General features: G+C 37.3%; 1 protein-coding gene across 1 annotated transcript in view; it reads left to right on the top strand.

Annotated features, from left to right (window-relative positions):
- Nucleotides 1-20,686, top strand: part of LOC102166013 (uncharacterized) — a 460,798-nt gene that overhangs the window by 117,801 nt on the left and 322,311 nt on the right. Inside the window, exon 3 of the mRNA XM_084956227.1 lies at nucleotides 12,082-12,141. The gene's annotated coding sequence lies outside the window, so the exon portion shown is untranslated. The remainder of the gene's footprint in view (nucleotides 1-12,081; nucleotides 12,142-20,686) is intronic.

Genomic DNA, 20,686 nt, shown 5'->3' on the forward strand with positions numbered 1-20,686 from the left:
GAGATGATTAAACCTCACAACTTTGCTAAACACTGTATTATGATATTACAAATGAACTGGAAGAAGAAGTGAGATTTTAATTTCTTGTGTGCATTTTATTTACGTTTGAAGTTTGTTAATAAGGAGAATGATGCCACGTGTGAATGCTTTGTTTTTTAAATAAAGCATTTATTTTGGAATAATTTCAGACGTACAGAAAAGTTGCAGAGACAATACTGAATTTCCATACCCTTTGCTCAGATTCTCCTAAAGCTACCACCATATAGAACTGTGGCACACTTGCCAAAACTAAGAAATTAGCATTAGTTTATTACTGTTAACTAACCTATAGACTTTACTAGGATTTCACCAGCTTTTCCGTTAACATTCCTTTTGCATTCCTGGATCTAATCCAGGACAGGACATTGCATTTAGTTGTCACTGTCCCTTCTCAGTCTCCTCTGGACTGTGACAGTTTCTCCACCTTTCCTTGTTTTCATGACCTTGACAGTTTTGAAGGATACTGGTCAGGCATTTTGAAAAGCATCCCTCACATTTATTTTTTCATGGTCAGATTGGGGTTGTGGGTTTTTGTGACGAACAGCACAGACTTGAAGTGTTCTTCTCTCATATTAAAGGGAACACATGATATCAACAGTGTCCCCTCATCACTAGTGAGATTGAACTTGTTTTCTTTGTTCAGGAATATGTAAGTGAGAAAAGAGTGTTTTATGTTAAGGCAAGAGAAATTTCAGGTGGCTGTAAATAAAGAAGGTTCTCTTATAAAACTAGGAAACTGGAATGTAAAGCCTTCATAGTAAGAAAATAAAATACCCTTGATGAGGTGTCATTAAGAACATCATTTTTTTTAAAGGATTGTCACACTCAGATAGATATGTCACCAGCCATTATGTGCCTGACCTTTCTTGGGGACTTTGGAAATAATAGTCTTTGCTCTTAAGGAGGCATGGAAGTATTTAACAGAATCACAAGCATATAGAAAATTCTCACACATACATACCACACATTTTAACCTGATTCTGAATATCTGAATATATGTGTTAATTAGCCTGAGATCAATGGTAATATTCAGTAATTGTAATGAAAGTAATAAAGTAAGAGGAGCACTCTTAATATCTTAATTTCAAAGCACATTGGGGATTCAAGTATCCATCAGTATTACATTTCTGAAAACTGACTATGATTCAGAGGACTTGGACTGGGTGGGTGTTGAGGTTTCTGTGTGTGGTGAGATCAAATGACAGCAAATTGATACCCAACTACCAACTCTGTTTTCCACCTGTAAGAAAAATATGCATTGACACACTTGTGGCTGAAATGAATGCCACCATTGAGAGACGGGGTAGCATTAGCAACTGGCTTATGCATTAGAAAAAAATTTAAGACTTAAAACCCTTCTCTGGTAGGTTTCTGGATTTGTGAAGGGTTTATGTCATGGATAGAGACACCCAGTTACCTGAAAATGGGGCGTTCTGCAAGTTGACTCCTTGAAGAGTCTTTTCATTCTCTAAATTTAGATTTTAAAATTCACTTTTAGGAGTTCCCGTCGTGGCACGGCGGAAATGAATCCGACTAGGAACCATGAGGTTGCAGGTTTGATTCCTGGCCTCGTTCAATGGGTTAAGGATCCCGCATTGCCATGAGCTGTGGCGTAGGTTGCAGACTCGGCTTGGATTTGTCATTGCTGTGGCTGTGGCATAGGCCAGCAGCTATAGCTCTGATTAGACCCCTAGCCTGGGTCTAATATGCTGTGGGTGTAGCCCTAAAAAGACCAAAAAATAATAATAATAATAAAATGAAATAAAATAAAATTCACTTTTACGCCGTTCCTATTCCATTTTTAAATTGTGGAACACGTTAGGATTGTTAGTTTTAAAATAAAAGATTAGAGAAAGTGTGCTGGCCTATAGTCATTTTCAGTAGCTAGAAGAGTTAGAGATGTAAATGATAAAATTCAATACAATATGGAAAAATTATGATTTGAAGAGCAACATACTATTTGGTAGACATATAAAAGAGAAAAACCCTAGAGGATGCTCTTACAAAAGGAAGTGTTTGGGATTTCATTCTGCAGACCAAATTTCTGTGCTTCCAGCTCTGCCAGTATTTAAGTCCTAGGTAGAACTTTTAAGTAGTTCCATCATTTACTGATTACTTGGGATAGAACATCTCTTCAGAAGAGAAAACAGGCAGAATTATCTGATGTAATTCAGTCTGTAATCTCCTGGATTTCTTCCAGAAACAGAGGTAGATGGCATATTTGCAGACATGCCTGTTCTTGCTGCCTTGTTTCCTATTTACCTTTTCCAAGCTGAGGTCTATTCAATTAAGTTACGTTTACACCATCGAATCATTGGCAGTTAGGTCTTGGATGGTGTGTAGTTTGTTTTAACAACCAGTGTTGGAGGCCAGACCATTATACCAGGCCAGCACAGACATGCTTCTCATTAGCCCATCTATTTTAAAGAAAAACATACAGGATGCTGAGCGAACTGAATTTCCACTCACTGGTTTGCAGTAAGATCAGCCTGAAAATGGCCTCAAGGGGACCTCACTTCAGATTTCATTAAAGTTCATCAACTACATATTATGCAGATACGTAAAAATAGATTAGCGATCGTAAAAGAATGACTCATGTTTATTACCTTGAAGAGTAATTACATAGGACTCAAAAAAGTGAAACATTACTAAAACTTAATAAAGTTGAGAACTCCTGTCAAGCACAGCAAAAAATAGATTCAGGGGAGAATGCCGCATTATATCTATTAGCTGAGCTATTATCATATAAAATTTTGCGGATAGCTTTAAGGAAATGAGAGTCAAAATTAATTCCAGAAAAACGTCTATAATTACAGAACCCTTTTTACCCTTTGGGGCTAAAAACCTCTTGACATATGTTAATTGTTCTGCAGAAAAGATAGAAGTATTTATGGACAACAGTTCAGTCCAATAGGAAGAAAACAAAGGGGCCAGCATCTTCGTGTCTTCATGTCTTCCTGTCTATGTATAGGGGTTATGGGCAGAATTGTATCTCCCCCCCAAATTCATATGTTGAAGTCTTAACCCCCAGGTCCTCAGAATGTGACTGTATTTGGAGATGAGGTCTTTACGGAGATAATTCATTAAGGCGAATCCATCAGAGTGGGTCCTGAATGATATAACTGGCCCTGATCCAATCAGAACAAGGGATTTGGACACAGACACATCTGGGGAAGGTGATGTACAGATTCAGGGGAAAGATGGCCATCTACAAGCTGAGGAAAGAGGCCCAGGGCAGGTCCTTTCCTCAAAGCTCTCTGAAGAAACCAGCCCCAAACCTTGCTAACATCTTGATCTTGGACTTCCAGCCTCCAGAACCATGAGACAATAAATTTCTGTCATTTAAGCCCCCCAATCTGTGCTATTTTTTTTCCAGACCTAGCAAATGAAAACCATAACAATAACTGAAAATTAGATCTCCATCTGCCAATCACTTATTCCCTGTCTTTTGAAAGTAAGCTCAGGTCCTGCCCACTGCTGATGTTTGCAGGGCCAGAGAACAGAGAACAAACTGAGGCCCACGTAGTGGGCTTAAGAAAACACTAATTAATTGACCGAATCATTCTCTCATATAGCATGAATGGAATAGATGGTTGCATAATAAAATATTGTTCCCTAGTAATTTAAATATTTAGCAATTATGAATCAAGCTAACAAACTACTAAATACAACTGTTTTATCCTTTTGCATTGACATAGTTTTATAATGATAATAATTTAAAAATGTGTTTTAGCTATGGTTTTAATAAAGTAGCCTAAATATCAGACAAATAAATTTAATTATTATTGTGTAGATATGGATGTTCTGTTGATGAGCTGGCAAACTTTGGGATAATAAAATAGGGACATACGTAATTTGTAAACTATTGTATAATTATTGTATCAAATTTATTCTTTTCTTCATTTCAACACAACCACTCATTACTTAAGTATAATCAAGATTTTTTTCTGATTTATGTGCTATTATAATTAATTTTATAGTACACATAATTTGAATATATCTTCATCAGAATATAAATTAAACAAAGTATAATTATTTTCAGTGTGTACTATTTGAATAAATTATCTTCAGAAATATAAATTAAATAAGATGTAAAATATTATAATCATTTTCATGTATTTTCTAAAATATGCAATAGTGTCTAATACAATTAAAGTTTAGGCTTCAAGTAAAATTTGCAAAAGAAATCTGAATCTAAGTTATTTAAGTAAAGCTAATATTTAAGTTTTTAATTAGTTAAATTGTAAAAAAACTATTCACAGTTCTCATGTTTAATATTCACTTCATTGACAAAGTAAAGAGTATTATACTTTTTTTTTTTTTTTTTGCTATTTCTTGGGCCGCTCCTGCGGCATATGGAGGTTCCCAGGCTAGGGGTCTAATCGGAGCTGTGGCCGCCAGCCTACGCCAGAGCCACAGCAACGCAGGATCCGAGCCGCGTCTGCAACCTACACCACAGCTCACGGCAACGCCGGATCATTAACCCACTGAGCAAGGGCAGGGACCGAACCCGCAACCTCATGGTTCCTAGTCGGATTCGTTAACCACTGCGCCATGACGGGAACTCCAGTATTATACTTTAATACATGTCAGATTTTCACATAGATAGGTAGATCAATAATAGTTATAAATAAGTATACAAATTTGAGTAATAGTAATAGTTTAATACTATAGAATGTTTATGCTAAGTAAAACTGTGGTGAATACTGTACTGATTCACATACCTTTTTGGATCTCAAACTGGATCCACCAATTGGAGCAGGAAGCGAAACAAGTACATGGACACTCAGCATTACTGGGAAATAATACTTTTGCAACAATCTGTTTCATTCATGCAATTTGAGGGAAAGTACTTGGCAAATGAATTAGTCTTCTCTCTTTCTTAAGGCTTTCCACCACTTGCCCTCCTCCTGCCCCCAGAAGCTCTGCTATCAATCCAGGTATTCATGGCATTCACATATAGATGCTTTTTGTTCTAAGGACATATGGGATAAGTGAGAAGCATGTCCTTGGGGCCTGGTCTCTGCTAGTCACAGAGGAGATGTTTAGGCTTACAGGTCGGGCTGTGGTGCTGCAGACTATCAGACCTCAAGGTACAGAGATGCTCGTGTATTTTCAAATAAATGTATTTTTGCTGTGTCTGGGATACATGCGGCCATATTTTAAAATATGGTGGAGTTCCAGTTGTGGCTCAGTGGTAGTGAACTTGACTAGTATCCATGAGAATGCCAGTTTGATCCCTGGCCTCACTCAGCTCAGTGGGTTAAGAATCTGGCATTGCCATGAGCTGTGGTATAGGTATACAGCTGCAGCTCTGATGCGACCCTTAGCCTGGGAACCTCCATATACCACGAGTGTGGCCCTAAAAAGCAAAAAAAATAAATAAAAATTAAAAAAATAAATAAATAAAAATAAATAAATTTATATGTGAGCTCCTCTGAAAAGTGAGAACCGGGGTAGGGACCCGCATTTTTTGCCCCTGTGTGAGAGTGTGTATGTTGTGGTTTACTAATGACACCCCCTCCCCCAATATTCAGGTCCACCCCAGTGTCAGGATGGGATATTATTTGGAAATAAGGTATGTGCAAAAGTAACTAGTTAAGGATTTTGAGATGATAGACCCTAAATCTAGTAATGGTACCCTTTTAAGAAGAGCAGAGGCCAGAACATATATACATTGGGGAGAAGGCCACATGCAAATAGAGACAGAGATTGGAATTATGTTGCCAAAAGCCAAGGAGTATCTGGGGCTACCAAAACTGGAAAAGGCAAGAAGGGATACTTTGCTAGAGCCTTCAAGAGGAACCTGGTCCTGCTGGCACCTTGACTTTAGACTTCTGGCCTCCGGGACTGTGAGAGAATACATTTCTGTATTCTGGGAGAATACAACCTAGTTGTGGGACTGTGCCACAGGAGTCCCAGGCAGCAAATGTAGGGTGGTTCTGGTAATGATGGGTAGTCTCTGGACTCTGACTTCTGTCTTCCGTAAGCAGTAAGAATAACCCGACACATGTTTTCTCTCCATGGCCTCCAGTAGTGATTTTATCAGCAGAATGGAATCCCATTGTAGATTCATTTGACTTAATAAGATTCAACCTTTCAAAAACAAAGAGGAAAATGATCATTTCAACAGTGTTGGCAGGTGATCTGTTTACCAGTCCCCGAGCATGTATCCTAGTCAGTGTGAACTTTGGACTTGAAATATGAATCTGTGACTATCAGTCTGGTTTCTCCGTGCTTCTTATAGAATTAGCATCTATCTATCTATCTATAATTTCTATCTAATAAAGCATGGTTCTTAAATAAAAAACAGATTAATACAGCTGAGCCCAACCAAAAGAGACAGTGGTTTATTCCAATACCAGGGGGAAAAAACCCAGATGCACTGTATTTAGTCATTACTATGTATTCTGGGAACAGACTATTCTATGTAGACCAGGAACTATTATGTTCTGGAGCCACTCTATAAACATTCGCTTATCTCCAGACTAGGATGATATAATCCAGAGATCCAGCATATTCTTGACTCTGCCATTGAACGTGGTCAAGTGGGTTAGCAGTTATTTCCATGCTCTCACTATATTGTGAGGATAAATGAAAGAGGTAGGCGTGGTTCTCAAAAGTTTCCTTCTTTAAACTGTTCTTAGGCTGCAGTGTTTACAGGGAAAAAATTATGAGGAAAAAGAAAATACACTCATAAATAGTTGGCAAATCTTGCACCGTGTAAAACTTTTAAAAACTGCCCTGTCACATGCAGCCTGTGCTTTAACTACATTTCTTCTTTGGATGTGGGAGAGGAAGTGCTCTTTGAAGAAATCTTTGTGATGGCTGGTGAACATAACTGGCATGATTAAAGTTTTTGAGCAGTTCTTTGCATCTTCAGGGCAGTAAACATACTTTGAGGAGTTAGATAAGTACAGATATGGGAACCACAAGACAGGGAGAGAAGGGTGGAACCATCAGTATCTTCCATAGGTCCTTTAAAATATCTGACATTAAAATAGTATATTATTATTATTATTTTCTTAACCTATTAAATATAAGTAATATCGAACTTTAAGGTCACAGGGTTTGAAATCCAAGAACCCTAAGCTTGAATATGTTCCAAAGCATACTGTATGCTTGCTGTTGGGAAACATTTAACATCTTGGGGTCTCAATTTCATCATTTATAAAAACGGGCAAAATAATGCAAGTTCCCGTCATGCAGCTGAAACAAATCTGACTAGGAACCATGAGGTTGCAGGTTTGATCCCTGCCCTCACTCAGTGGGTTAGGGATCCAGCGTTGCTGTGAGCTGTGGTGTGGGTCACAGACACAGCTCGGATCTGGCCTTGCTGTGGCTGTGGCATAGGCTGATAGCAATAGTCCTGATTAGACCCCTAGCCTGGGACCCTCCATATGCCACAGGTGCGGCCCTAAAAAATCAAAAGACAAAAAAAAAAAAAAGGGTTGCTCCTGGAATTCATAAAGATTAATAAGGTAGCTTCTATAAAGTGGCTAGTGCAGTGCCTAATGTAGGATAGGCACTGATCAGATGGAATCAATTGTTCTTTATCCTATTTTGCATAAATTTATTTATGCTCATGTAGTAAATATGTAATACATATTTGTATAATACATATTACCTTCATTAAAAATTTTAAAGTGAGCATTATCCATCATTAACAGATATATTTTGAAAAGCACGGAATGTTTTTGGTTGGTGCTAGTGATTGCTGCTTCAGCTTTCAGACAATTTTGTTACATTTACAATATTTGGAGGACGCAGGAAAATCTGTCAGAGCTACTCCCTGTCACTCATACTTTATTCTCTCTCCTGAATGCCTAAGATGTTACGTCTATGGGAAATATGACCAAAGGAGAGGCTCCAGTGGGCACTACTGCTGGCCATGAAACTCCCACTCTTCCTTTTTAAAGCAGTCAATGTGAGTTCATCCACAGGGGCGAGCTTAAATATTGTGCTTTCTCAAGAGTGGCAAAGTGGATTATTTGCAGTAAGACCAGTTAATATGGTAGATTCTAATCTGTGCTTTTCAGTTTTCATTAGCCATCACCACCACTTGCCCCTGCCATTTTGGCGAGGACAGAACAAGTTCAAGGGGCTGCGTTGGGAGTATAGGCAGTCTCTACTGCTCGGTCTTGCAGGGAAAAGCACAGGAGACAGTCATAGTGTTTAGAAGGCTTACAGCAAATTATTTTCCACTTAGTAGTCCTAATATTTAGGGTTCAGGAAACCAATTAATACAGTTTACCAGTAAAGAAAGGGAATTAGGTTGGATTAGCATACAAATTCAGTGCAATTTTCTCTCTTCCGCGGGTGATGAGAAAATTTTTTTAAAAAAGAAAAAAGCTTATATTGTGGCCACTGATACACCCTCAACCCTCAACATATTATATCAATTTTTTAATTTTTCTGAGGTCGTAATTCTAATAAATATCTGGTGAAATGTTACGAGATGTTTAATACTCTGTTGTTTTTATTTGGAAGTCAAATTAGGATATATTAATATTTTTAGTTTTTTGTTTTTTTCTTTTTACTTTAGTAAGCCCTGTTGGTCTTAGAATGTTTCTGAGAATTATGTCTTTTAAAGGGCTTTAAATAACTCTTAGCTCGATCTTCTTTATATTACTAAGATCATATGTGACCAGAAGTAGGAATTTCTAAGAATGTGAAAAATAAAATCCAGATTATTTTATCTTTATTGATTTTAAGATCAAGTGACTGAAATATAAGCAAACTTTTTTCATGACACAATTTGAGGGCTGTGCCATGGAATAGGACCCATTTGTAGATGGTGAACATGAAATCCCACCATGGACAGGTCATTCCTGACTTCTGCTGCTTCTGAAAATACACACATGCAATCATGGCACAGAGACAAAGCAGAGATCAGAAAGCAGGGTTTAAATGACAGGCTTAGAACTTGTCAGTGCTGTCTCCAACAGCCTAGGTGCTCTTGCCCTTTTATAAAATAATATCTTTGTTCCTTGAATAATATGTTAGCATTTATATAGCATAGATTATGTTATAAAATATTGCAAATTTCCAGCTCATTTCTCTTAAGTGATTTAATCATTTCATGCACCCAAAACAGAAAAACATATAATGCAGGGCAACAGGTGCTTAAAAGATCCTGGAGGGAAATATATCCATCGGAATGTCATTCTGTGTTATAGATGCATACTTTTTTTTTCCTTCCTCATCCTGAGGTAGAGAAAAGACCTGCAATCCACAGCAGTGTTTTTTCCAGGATGCTTCCACGTTCTAGGCAGTTTTCATCAAAGCATCAAACCCTTGGGGCTGTGACCTTCTTTATATACTTCATATATAGCACACTCTTCGGCTAATAGAAAAATACAGAAATAGAGCTACAGATATTCACTTTCTTCACTACCTCTCCCACATCTAAATATCCATTTAAAAATAATATCCCTATTTCCCTGGAGTATACCTTTCTCCTTCTCCCCATGTATAACTTTCTGTCTCCCTAGTATCAGGTGGGAACACCACATACTACATATTGTCTCAATGCATCATAATTACAGAAAGGCCTGTGTTGTGTAACTTTATGCAGGTTTTCCTTGTGGTAAAAATTCAGTGTGCTAACAACCCATAAAATTTCTCATTTCTCTCACCAAATATAATCGTTTTGTGATTTTTACACAGGGGCCTATAGCATAAAGAAGGTAAGACTATTCTGAATGGATTATAAAATAATTCTCTATGGTAACTAAAATCCATAGTGTTGTTTCCTTCTTCATATTAAGATTTCTTGTGAGTGAACACTCAGAAAAATAGATGCTTTAATACAAAGATGGTGTTTGGCTTTACATGAATACAAAGTTTGGTGGTTTTTTTCCAGGAAGCAAATGTGATAGGGGGAATAATGGCGCCAAAAATTGTTGTGTGCTCGTGATGTGGGCCAGAGCTGTGGGCTAGATGTGTAGGTCTCCTTGTGTGTTTCCATTTCCTTTTTCAAAGTTTGTACATCTACTTATTCTATTTTTATTACCAGTAAGGAAATGTCAGTAAGCTAGTGTTTGGCAAAGGTGAGTGCATATCCTTCGCAACATAGTTTGGCTCTAAATGATATTCTTATTAGATCTCCAGTGCACTGGGCCATGGGATAGGGCTGCTGAAAAAGCACAGAGGAAGTGGTCAGTAGTCTTAAGCAGTCGATGATTGTATCAAGCAGGATTTTTTTTCCAGGTGCTGGTGTCAAAAAGCCGAATTCAAGTTAGTGTGAGGAAATGAGACGTCTGTTGGTTCTTATAACCCAAATGCATTAAGTATAGGCGTGGAGCTGGCCTTAGGAACAATGGAAACCATGGAGCCCATTGCTTTTGAGACTCTCTGCCTCTCCGGATTTTTTTTACTGAAGCAGATAGGTTTTCTCCATAAGTGATAAGAAACTTTTCTCCATAGGTGATAAGGACTTACATTCCTTCAGCTCTATAATCTGAGTAGAAAGTAGTTCCTTCTCTTCCAGTTCTAAATTTTCTGGGGCTAGAAGTTTCCTGAGCCAGTTATTCATACCTCTGGTATTCCTGGGTTTGAATGGAAAGGGAACAAATAGCAACATCTGTTAGGACAACTAACATCAGTGCATAAAGTCAGCCACCCCCAATCAATAGATTGATTATGGAATACGCTCTCTCCTTCTACAGCTTTAAGTCTTATACCCAACCACCTGTGCATCTGCAGAATCAACTCAGTCTACAAATCTAGCCAGCTTCACTGAGAATTGGAGACTGACCTCAGATAGTCCTGGGCTGGCAGAGATGAGAGAGTGGGATGTATTTCAGTCAGACTTGTTTCTAGAAAGTAGATCTTATGGACCCCAACTTTGCATGGCCGCGAGAAGAAGAAAAAGAGACCATTGTGTTTCTTAGAGATCCATAAAACAGGCAACACAATGAGGTGGAGGAGTCTGTTACTTGTGTGCTGTAGAGCACAGGGAACTCTCCCCAGTATTCTGCGATAATCTATACGGGAAAAGAATCTGAAAAAGAATGGATAACTGAATCACTTTGCTGTATACGTGAAACTAACACGGCATCGTAAATCAACTATATTGCAATAAAATTTTAACTTTAAAAGCTGAAAACTTTTTTATATTCATATATATGATTTCTCAGAGATACAGTTAATTCAGAATAAAAACATGCCATGCATATTTGTAGTAATACTGGCATACATTTCAAAGAGCTTACATGTTTATCACTTTAATCAAATCATGTAACTGTAGGCTCAGAAGCAAACTTAGCCAACATCTAGTGCAATTTCATGCTTCTCTTTTTCCCAAATATGTGATCTGAGGTCATGAGAAACTCCACAACTTTATTAGTTATCACACAGCTAATTTATCAGATCCTCCCATAAGTCTACTGAGATAAGTAGGGAATTTTATTTATCTTCATTTTTGAAGCAATGTATCTGATTTAAAATATTTGGGAGGTTTTTAGAGACACGTTTCAATTTTGGATGAAGACACAGAGATCGTGAGGTGAACTGGCTTGAATGTAGGGTTATGGACAGACTTGGAAAGGAAAACTGGGGTTCTCTGATTCTGGTGTTCTTTCCACTCTACCTAGCTACAATTAATCCTTCCTGCCACCTTAGGCTCCCAAATTAAGGTCTAAACTGTGTACCCTGCAGTTTAGTTTTATATCACAAGTCTCAGGGTTGATAGAGTTTGACAGGAGAAACAAATGACTGGCTTTGTCTAGCTTGGCACTGGGAGAGTAAGATTCCTCTGCTGTTGAGAAATGACTTTCAGTTTTTAACCATAGACAGATTTGGAGTGCAGTAGCTTGATTGGAAGAATATGGGGCATGGAGGTGAAGGACAATTGGATGCCCTGAGATAGTTTTTGGCTCTGTCCTCTTTGATACTGATACCTACAGGGAGGGAGCAGAGAAAAACCAACTACAGCAGCAGCAATGGTCACTAGGTCACAATTTCTCCATGAAGAGGACAGTTGGGTAGAAGCTAACTCTGGCATAATACATTTGTTTCTTTCTGCTCTCTTACGTATAGAACATGTTGGAAAGAAGAGTTGATAGGCCGGAATGGAGAAGAGAAAAACATTTTGCTGAGGTATGTGGATTATTCAAATGCTGATAGTGACTTGTCTACATTCTGCATAGTACTTATTGGGTACTAAGAATGTATTGTCAGATGTCAGATGCTACACATCATAGCCGAAACCATAGCAACTGGGAAGTGAGATCATGGGGGAAAAGAGGGAATGGAAGTATGTGGACGATGGTAGCGGCTACCATCCTCCATTTACTCTCACTTTGATGCATAGGGAGAGGTCTTGAAGAACCATGATCCTAATGACCTAGCTGGTGGAAGAAACCCACAGAATTGCAGCTTCTCCGTATTGGCACAGCCATGGCATACGGGAAGCCTGTTATACTACCTCTGAGGACGCTGAGGTGGATGGTGTGTTGATGTGGATAAGGGTGATGAAATGATTTTTAGTCTCACTTATCAGCAGAAATTTAATATGACCAAAAAAATCATTTTAGAAATATATGGGAAGAAGAATCCTATCCATTGTCCTATCTCTCTTAGCATATTGTGAACTTGACTGGCTTGGGAAGAGAAGGTAGTTTAATTTTTTGGGCCGTCTAGATCCACCCTTCCATTCACAGACAGTCTTACTCTTTGCTGACCTTTCCAACTGCACTTTTTGTTTCTTGAGCCACATCCATTCCTTCCTGTGTGAGGCCTCTTCAGATGGATGGTCTATACTTGTAGGTAAGACTAGACCAAGGAATGAATGTTATAAAGACTGGAACATAGAAAGGGGAAACTAGTAAACAGAATGAACTGCTTAGTGATAATAGCACAATGGTCTAGCCCTAGAGGAAGTAGATAGAGGCTTACTAATTGTATTTGTTCAGGGCATTTCCAAATTATTGAGTTTTTGTGTGTTTTTTCCAAATGCAAGTAGAGACAAAACCTTTCCACCTGTAAGGTCACAAGTTTTCTTCCTTACTGTTATCAGTTTCCCACTTCTGTCTTTGACCCATCTGTCTTCCAAAAGCATGTTTAAGTCTATGAGGGAGGAATTAAGGAATATTAATGCTAAGAATAAATAAATATTATATATTATAATATTATAATATAAAATTATAATTAATACTATAAATATTATGCTAAGAAACATTATTTATTATAAATAAGAGTAAATATTATGCTAAGAAACATTATTTATTATAACTCTCCTTTATGTACCACTGTACTCTGAACACACCATGAGCTTTAAAAAGGGACCAGTTAGTGAACAATTACTTTTAAATAAAATAATAAAATGAAACTGCATTTTTCCATATTTAGATATATTTTCACATATTCATATTCATATTTATATGTACGATCGTACAGCTATTACTCTAAATCTGGATGGCAATACCTTTGTGCTTACTTTTCAAAATCTTTGTCTTTGTGTGTAGAAGCTGTGCTGCTGAAACAAATATATTCTCACAGGCTCTATAACCCATTAAAACCCTGCATAACCATTAAAAACCAAATGCGTGCTGCTGTCGCCTGGAGGCATCATCAGATTGTTTAAATTAAACTTTTTTTTAGTACTTGGGGAAGAAAACACAAATCTACATCAGATGGGTCTTTGTGGCGTTTTAATGAAGAGCTTTTAAAATATGAAAATAATTCTAGCAAAATATCTTGAATATTGATGTGCTAAACAATATACAGGGATCTTCAAAGGATCTTGAGTTCTTTGCTGTGCTTACCAGCCAAAGAACATGTACCTAACGTATTAAAGACTTACGGATTATGCCGTGAGATATGGTTTGACTCATATTTTAGTTGGATCCATGCCATAGTACAGTGCTTTTAATTGTCTTTTATCCCGAATGCTTCTCAGTTGCAAATAACTCTGCCACACCTGGATTCAAATACTTCCAGACCTGACCCAATCCAACTCCCTAAGAGACCTCCCAGGCTCAAAAATGTCTCTTTTACTGGCTGCCTGCAATTTCCATTATTAAACTCATTCCTTTAGGATAAACTGCCTTCTTTTAAAATGTGAGCATACTATCTGGATAGGGTAACTAATGAACATATTAAATTTATTATCAATATGGAATTATATTGTGCTGTGGGCAGCCCCTGCTCACCCCCTTCCCCATTTCACATGGCCCTTCCTAAGAAACTACTCTGCTTCTTGTCTTGCTGCCTCATTGGAATGATAGTTTCCACCCAAAGTGCAGGAGATGTGCAAACAAAGGCGAAGGAACACCCTTCACCCAGTTCCTTTTGGGAGACCTGGCCCTACAAAGCCAAAGCGAAAGGATCAAAACTGACTGTTGACAGAAGGAAGGAGAGAGCAAAAGGGAAATTTTAGACCAGCTTAGGGAAGGCAAGCCCAAAGTGGATACTATAGAATGAAACCCCAAACAGCTGTGTGGGCAGCATGGCAATGCCAATAGCTGAAACAAGAGCCTCCCATGGATGGGACAAGGAGCGTGGAAGCCAAAGACAGACAGGCCGGACCCGTCTCCTAGTTTTCAACTTTCCTTCAGTAGACCCAAGAGAGAACAGAACCAGGTGGAGGAAAGAGATAGGGGAATCTCAAATATTTATGGGTGTGATAAGCCTTGGAGAGTTTAAAGCAGATGGGAGAGACAGGTGAGGCTGGACTGAGGGGAAGGGAATGTGGCAAAAGGTGGGGGGTCTTAATGGTTTTTTAAGGAAGCAGTGATGTCCACGGTGCAGGTGTGGAGTCAAATAAGACACTCAGTTCTGGTGGCTAAGTGCATATTTTCTTTTTACATGGCTGGGTTAAATTACTTCCCCTAGGTCATCCAATTAATCACTTGGAGAGCAAGGAAGAGAATTGAGCTCTCAAGGCTCTCATTTCACAGCTGGAGCAGGCAAACCTGACTTCTCTTTCCACAAACACCCTTTTCATTAAAACAAACAAACAAACAAAAAAAAACTTTTGCAAATCAATGAAGTTTTGAGCTCTTTTACAAAGAATTTACGATACCCCCTTACTCCTTACATGATTAACTTGAGGTAGTGTTAGCACAGAGAAGCTCTATAAATTGCTTTCTTCTCTTTCATTGAAGAATTTTAAATATCTATCACAATTACTTTGATTTCCCCCCATTCCCCCCACCCAGATTTCAAACTGTTATTCTGAAGAGCTGATAAAAAATTTGAGTTGCAGATCTGAGAAAACAGTGTGTGTGGAGCTTAACTGCTGCATGACTGATTGTGTGATCTATTGCTCTTTTCACTAATAACCACAAAGCAGGTAGAGGCATGGCAGACTAATTTGGTTTATATGTCCAGCTGTAAGGCTAGACACTGCATCATTCTTTTCAGAAACCAGTGACTTTAGGCATGTGGAACTTGTAGTCATGACAACAATAAACCAGCTTGGAGTCTGAGTTTCAGCTCAGAAACTGCCTTGTCTCCATTACTTCCTGCTCTTGACCTGACTTTTCTTACTCTCTGGGGCTGGGGGCTGGGGATTTATGAAAGATCTATTGAACAGAGCTCCTGTCTAAGTTTAATGCTTAAAATGTCTGGGTTGAAAGTTTTGCTTGCACAGATGGCTAAAGGCTGCAAGAAGGATAGATCAATCATTATTATAGCTAATGACACGGTTATAAGAGTGTACACAAAGGTGAGCTGATTTGGAAAATGGGAAAAGGCAATGTGAAAAGAGTGACTTGGAAGCGTTTCTTTGAATAACATAAACATGGTACAAATAAAATGTACTTTTAAACACCGCAGGGTATTAATTACTATAGTTCTGAGAGAACCTATCCAAAAGGTACAATGGAGAGTAATCAGAAAAAAAATTAGTACACAATGCTGAGTGCATGTTTTTGTGTGTATGTGTGTAGTTTTTAAAATCTGAAGTAATAATTAGCAGATGCTCATGGCAAAATCTCCAAGTGATTATTTTTGTGTCCCATGTGTTTAAGGGATTTAAGAGTGACTATAGGAGTACCCTGGTGGCTCAGTGGGTTAAAGATCTGGCATTGTCACTGCTGCGTCTATGATGTGGGTTCAATCCCTGGCCCGGGAACTGCCACATACCATGAGGGCAGCCAGAAAACTTAGTGACTACAGTGACAAAAGTGTTTGACAGCACTGGGTTCCATGGCCTCCATGAGGCACCAGCTACAATGTTGGAAAGTTATCTGACACTGCACAGTCTCTGGGTATTTGGTGGTGAAGACAAATGCTAGGATTTGCGCTGTTAATAGCTGAGAGATGAAATGAGATCATGGAGGGGATGAGCACAGCTCAGTGCCTGGGGCAGAGTGAACACAGTGATGGGTAATTGTCAGTGTTGATGCTTTTGGTGTCATTGCTAGCAGGGTTTGTCCAGAAGATGAAATCTGTCCTTCATATAATTAAAATGGTTCAACTCTTCACTGTTACAAAGACACTATCATAGAGATGGAATGACTCTTTTCTTTCTGGAGAGATGTTTTCTGGCTTTACTCTTTTCTCCGTATAATCTAGATTTGAAGGAGGTAGTGGATTAATGGCAGGAGAAGGCAGGAAGGGCAGGGTGTGAATTGCAGCCTAAAGGAATGATGTGTCTGGAGACTTTTGCATCTTTTTATTGCACAGGATGTACCCCCTGCCCCGGAAGTGAAAATTTTCACTGTCATTTCTGTTTCCTGTTCCATTAGTCCATTGACATAGTACTATATAATTGTGTTTTTTTCAAGTTCCTGTTTTCTAGCAACTTGCTACAACAAGCCAATAGGCAAAGAAATGACACAGATCAAATCCTAGAGAGCAGTCAAATGCTTCCATTCTTTTCTAGAAATTGAATGATTTGCTTTCCTCAGAGATCAGCTTCATGATTTCATGATGATGCGGTTAAGCTTCTGAGTGAACAAGATGCTGCCCAGAGGCCACATTATTCTCCATGACTTTGTAGAGTGTGAATCACCATGTAGAAATCTGATAAAGTAATTCAGTTATTATAATTTGAGAAATCATGAGCCACAAACCGATTATTTGGTTCTTCTTAGTGTAAGAGTTTAATGATCTTGCAAATAATTAAATTTTTTCTTAGCATTGTCCCAACTGGCAGTTATAGTTTATATCAGCGTAAGATTATTTTCTGAGATGTATGATTAGGTCACATTCTTATCTTACATATTTATGAGAGAAACAGGTTTTTGTATGTTCCTCATGAGCATGAAAGAGTTAATAAAACTCCAGAGAAAGATAAACATATTACTTTTTTCTAGTAACATTAATTCTTATGCATTTTAAATTGATTAAAACAAAGGGCTGATTAATATGAGAAAAAGTTAAACACTAGCAAGTAAGTAAGCAAGTAAGTATATTGGAAATATAAAATAAACGTATATTATAAAACCACTGTATTACAGAAAGGATATGATTGAGCGAATAACTTTTATGGACATCACAGGCGTTATTGAAAATGTAATTACATGCTTATGCAGGACCATTAAAATAGCATTTACTATAAAAATACTATTTTTTCATCCAAAGTGGGCTTATGGTGATAGTTTTTCACCATCTTTTAATTAGATTAAGTGAACGTATAGCCAAGGTATGGAGGATTTTTGTGTTCTTTCACAAGATCTCATAATTTCATAAATATTGGTCCTAAGGTTTCCAAGCTTTGAAGGGGATTTTGCAAAGTACAAACCTCTTTTTTCTTTCTTTCTTTTTTTTTTTTTTTTTTTTTTTACAAGTTAGAATGTTTAGTCTATGCAAAAGATAAATCTTTTGAAAATTCAGTCTGTAACATGCCCAGAGGAAACAATTGCCTTTTAGAAGTTCCCTCCTGGAATATGTCTGTCTCTTCAATATTGGTATATTTTTGTTATTGCTCACAAATGTTGCTGATGAAGGTGTTTCAAGTAAAGGAGGAATTGAAATAACGGGAAAAATAAAGCTATTTTTTAATATGTAACAGAAGGCAGATTCATCAGACATGGATTAATGTTTATGATGTGCTTAACAGCAGAGAGCTCCAATTTTTCCGGTGGACATATAGGAATATTAATGACAAAAGGCCAGATTCTTCCCCTTTGAATTCCCTGTGGATCTTTCTCAAGCGCCAGTGCAGACGTGGAATCCAGGAGTACAAATACAGACTTAGTCAAAGCAAACCTCCATTCCAAAGGAGCTTGGTATATATATTTCATGTCTAATATAATAGTTAAATTAGTTAAATTTAACATATATTAAAGATCCAAGTTTTTTAATAATACGTACAGTGAGTCTATTGAATCATAGATGCTTCATTGAAGTTCAGCTCAGGAGCCAATTTTCCTAACTTAGGCTGGAACTAAAAACACATAATCTAGCTTGCAACAAAATTTTGGCAAAAGTGAAGAGGCTAATTGCAAAGATTCATCATCATTCATTGCCAAGAATTGATATACAATAGCTGGGCTGATTTATTTGTAGTTTATAATGCTAAGTAATGAGTGAATAATAAAAGGTAAATGACCCCAGACTCCCCTCTTACACTGAGAATGGATAAGCAATGAGACCCTACTGTACAGCACAGGGAACTATATCCAATCTCTTGGGATAGACCATGATGGAAGACAATATGAGAAAAAGAATGTATGTATATATGTATATATGACTGGGTCACTTTGTTGTATAGCAGAAATTGACACAGCAGTATAAATCAACTCTAACACTTTTTTTTTAAAAAAGGTAAATGACCATTGAAAGATACCATATGATAATGAGGAGGAGGCTCTGAAAACTTTCAAATGATTTTGTTTTTGTCATTTGTCTAGTGTCATCACTGTTCAATGTGAAACAGAGTGTTTTTTTTTTCTTTCTTTTCCTTCTCACTGACCTTATCTTTTACATATTCTGATTATTCTTGAACCAGTAGCTTAAGGATAGATGCAAAAGTGATGAGAGTTTGATTGAGCTTTGGCTTTTATTATCGGATACCCACAAGGAAATAAAGCTTTGATCTACTTCCTTGGAAAGTTAATCCCAGTGATTATGTAGAGATGTGTGCAGTGGTAGCTACAGGGATATACATCTTTAATCTCTTGGTGTTGAATACTTAATCCAGTTCGGATTCTTGGCAAGGAGATTTAAAGAAAGAACAAAATAATTACACTTTTCATGGGCTTTGTTTTCTGAAATGAATATTTGGTAGCTCTGCTTGCTCTTTTGCAGTTTAACAAGGATGCTTAGGAAAGTATATTTAGGTTTACTTAGAGTGATAGAAAAATCAATGACTTTTGTGGTCCTCCGTAAGTAAATTTAAACTATGTCTATTAAGTATGGGGCAGTTTGCATGGGGTTGTTGTTACTCATCTTGTTTGTCTGAGTAGAGTGAAAGCTGAATAGAGAATACTCTACTTCCAGTGGGATTTTTTAAAAATTATTCTGCAATGAGATCATCTTTTCTAATAAAGAAAAACTTCTGGAGTTCTCATCAAAAACAAATAGCTCAACAGAAACAAATCTGAAAAAAGTATCCATGAGGACACAGGTTTGCTCCCTGGCCTCGCTCAGTGGGTTAAGGATCCAGCATTGCTGAGAGCTGTGAGATGTGGTGTAGGTTGCAGACGTGGCTTGGATCCTGCATGGCTGTGGCTGTGGTGTAGGCCAGCAGCTATAGCTCTGATTTGACCCCTAGCCTGGGAACCTCCATATGCCATGGGTGCAGCCTAAAAAGACAAAAAAAGCAAACAAATTTCATATGCTTGTGTAGGCAATAAAATGGCCACTAAATTTGAATGTCAGGCATCTTCATTAGAAGATATCTTTAAGCCAAACACATTTATTCTAAAATTGCTACTCCATTTTACTGAGAAAATATAAATCGAGTTAAAATATGTTCAAGCCAATTTTATTAATCCATTTAAGATAAAATATATCATCTTTTGATTTATGTCATGCATTATAATTTATAAAGCACATGTCAAAAAGGAAAATAGGGAATAATCAAAATTTCGTCACCCTTACATAAGCATTTAGCACTTGTGATGTTTTAATGTAATAAATATTCAAATTTTTTTCCAACTAACATTATTTATGAAGTTTTTCCACATTTTTTCTTACTATGCATAAATATGATCTTATATCTGTATAAAATGCCATCAAGTGTATTACTCTAACTTTCTCAACTATTCCTCCAGTTTTCTTCCTCTGTTATGAATAATACTGGAACTTATTTGTTTTGAAATGTGAAGTCTTGGCAAAAGAAATAACATTATTTTGTTACCAACCCTAAATCGTCATTCTTGATTGAAAGAAGTTATAAGTAGACCTTACAAATTAATTCTGTTATCAGAACAAAGATAAGTTTTGTATATTTTCCACTCATTTCCAATCTAATGATTCATAGTTTTTAAAAAAAATTGATATGTGAAACAAATATTTAAATAATGAGATTTTTCTTTAAGAGTAATTTTTGGTTACTGATATATTAGCAGTTTTGATAGTAATTCAAATTCAGCCATCTACATTAATTCATTACAAATAGAGGTAGCCTTTTCTCTTCCTCTTTTCCTTATACTTAAGGAAGTATAAGGCTCTTGTTTCTTCTGTGATGGAAGGCCCCAAGTTTTGTGACCATTTTTATTATCTGGTAAAGTTGCATGTTCCAAATGAG

Source organism: Sus scrofa, chromosome 5 (genome assembly GCF_054392235.1).
Source record: "Sus scrofa isolate SSC_HxYL_T2T_F1_AM1 chromosome 5, Sscrofa_HxYL_maternal_Yorkshire_Landrace_v2.0, whole genome shotgun sequence".
Classification (NCBI taxonomy): domain Eukaryota; kingdom Metazoa; phylum Chordata; class Mammalia; order Artiodactyla; family Suidae; genus Sus; species Sus scrofa.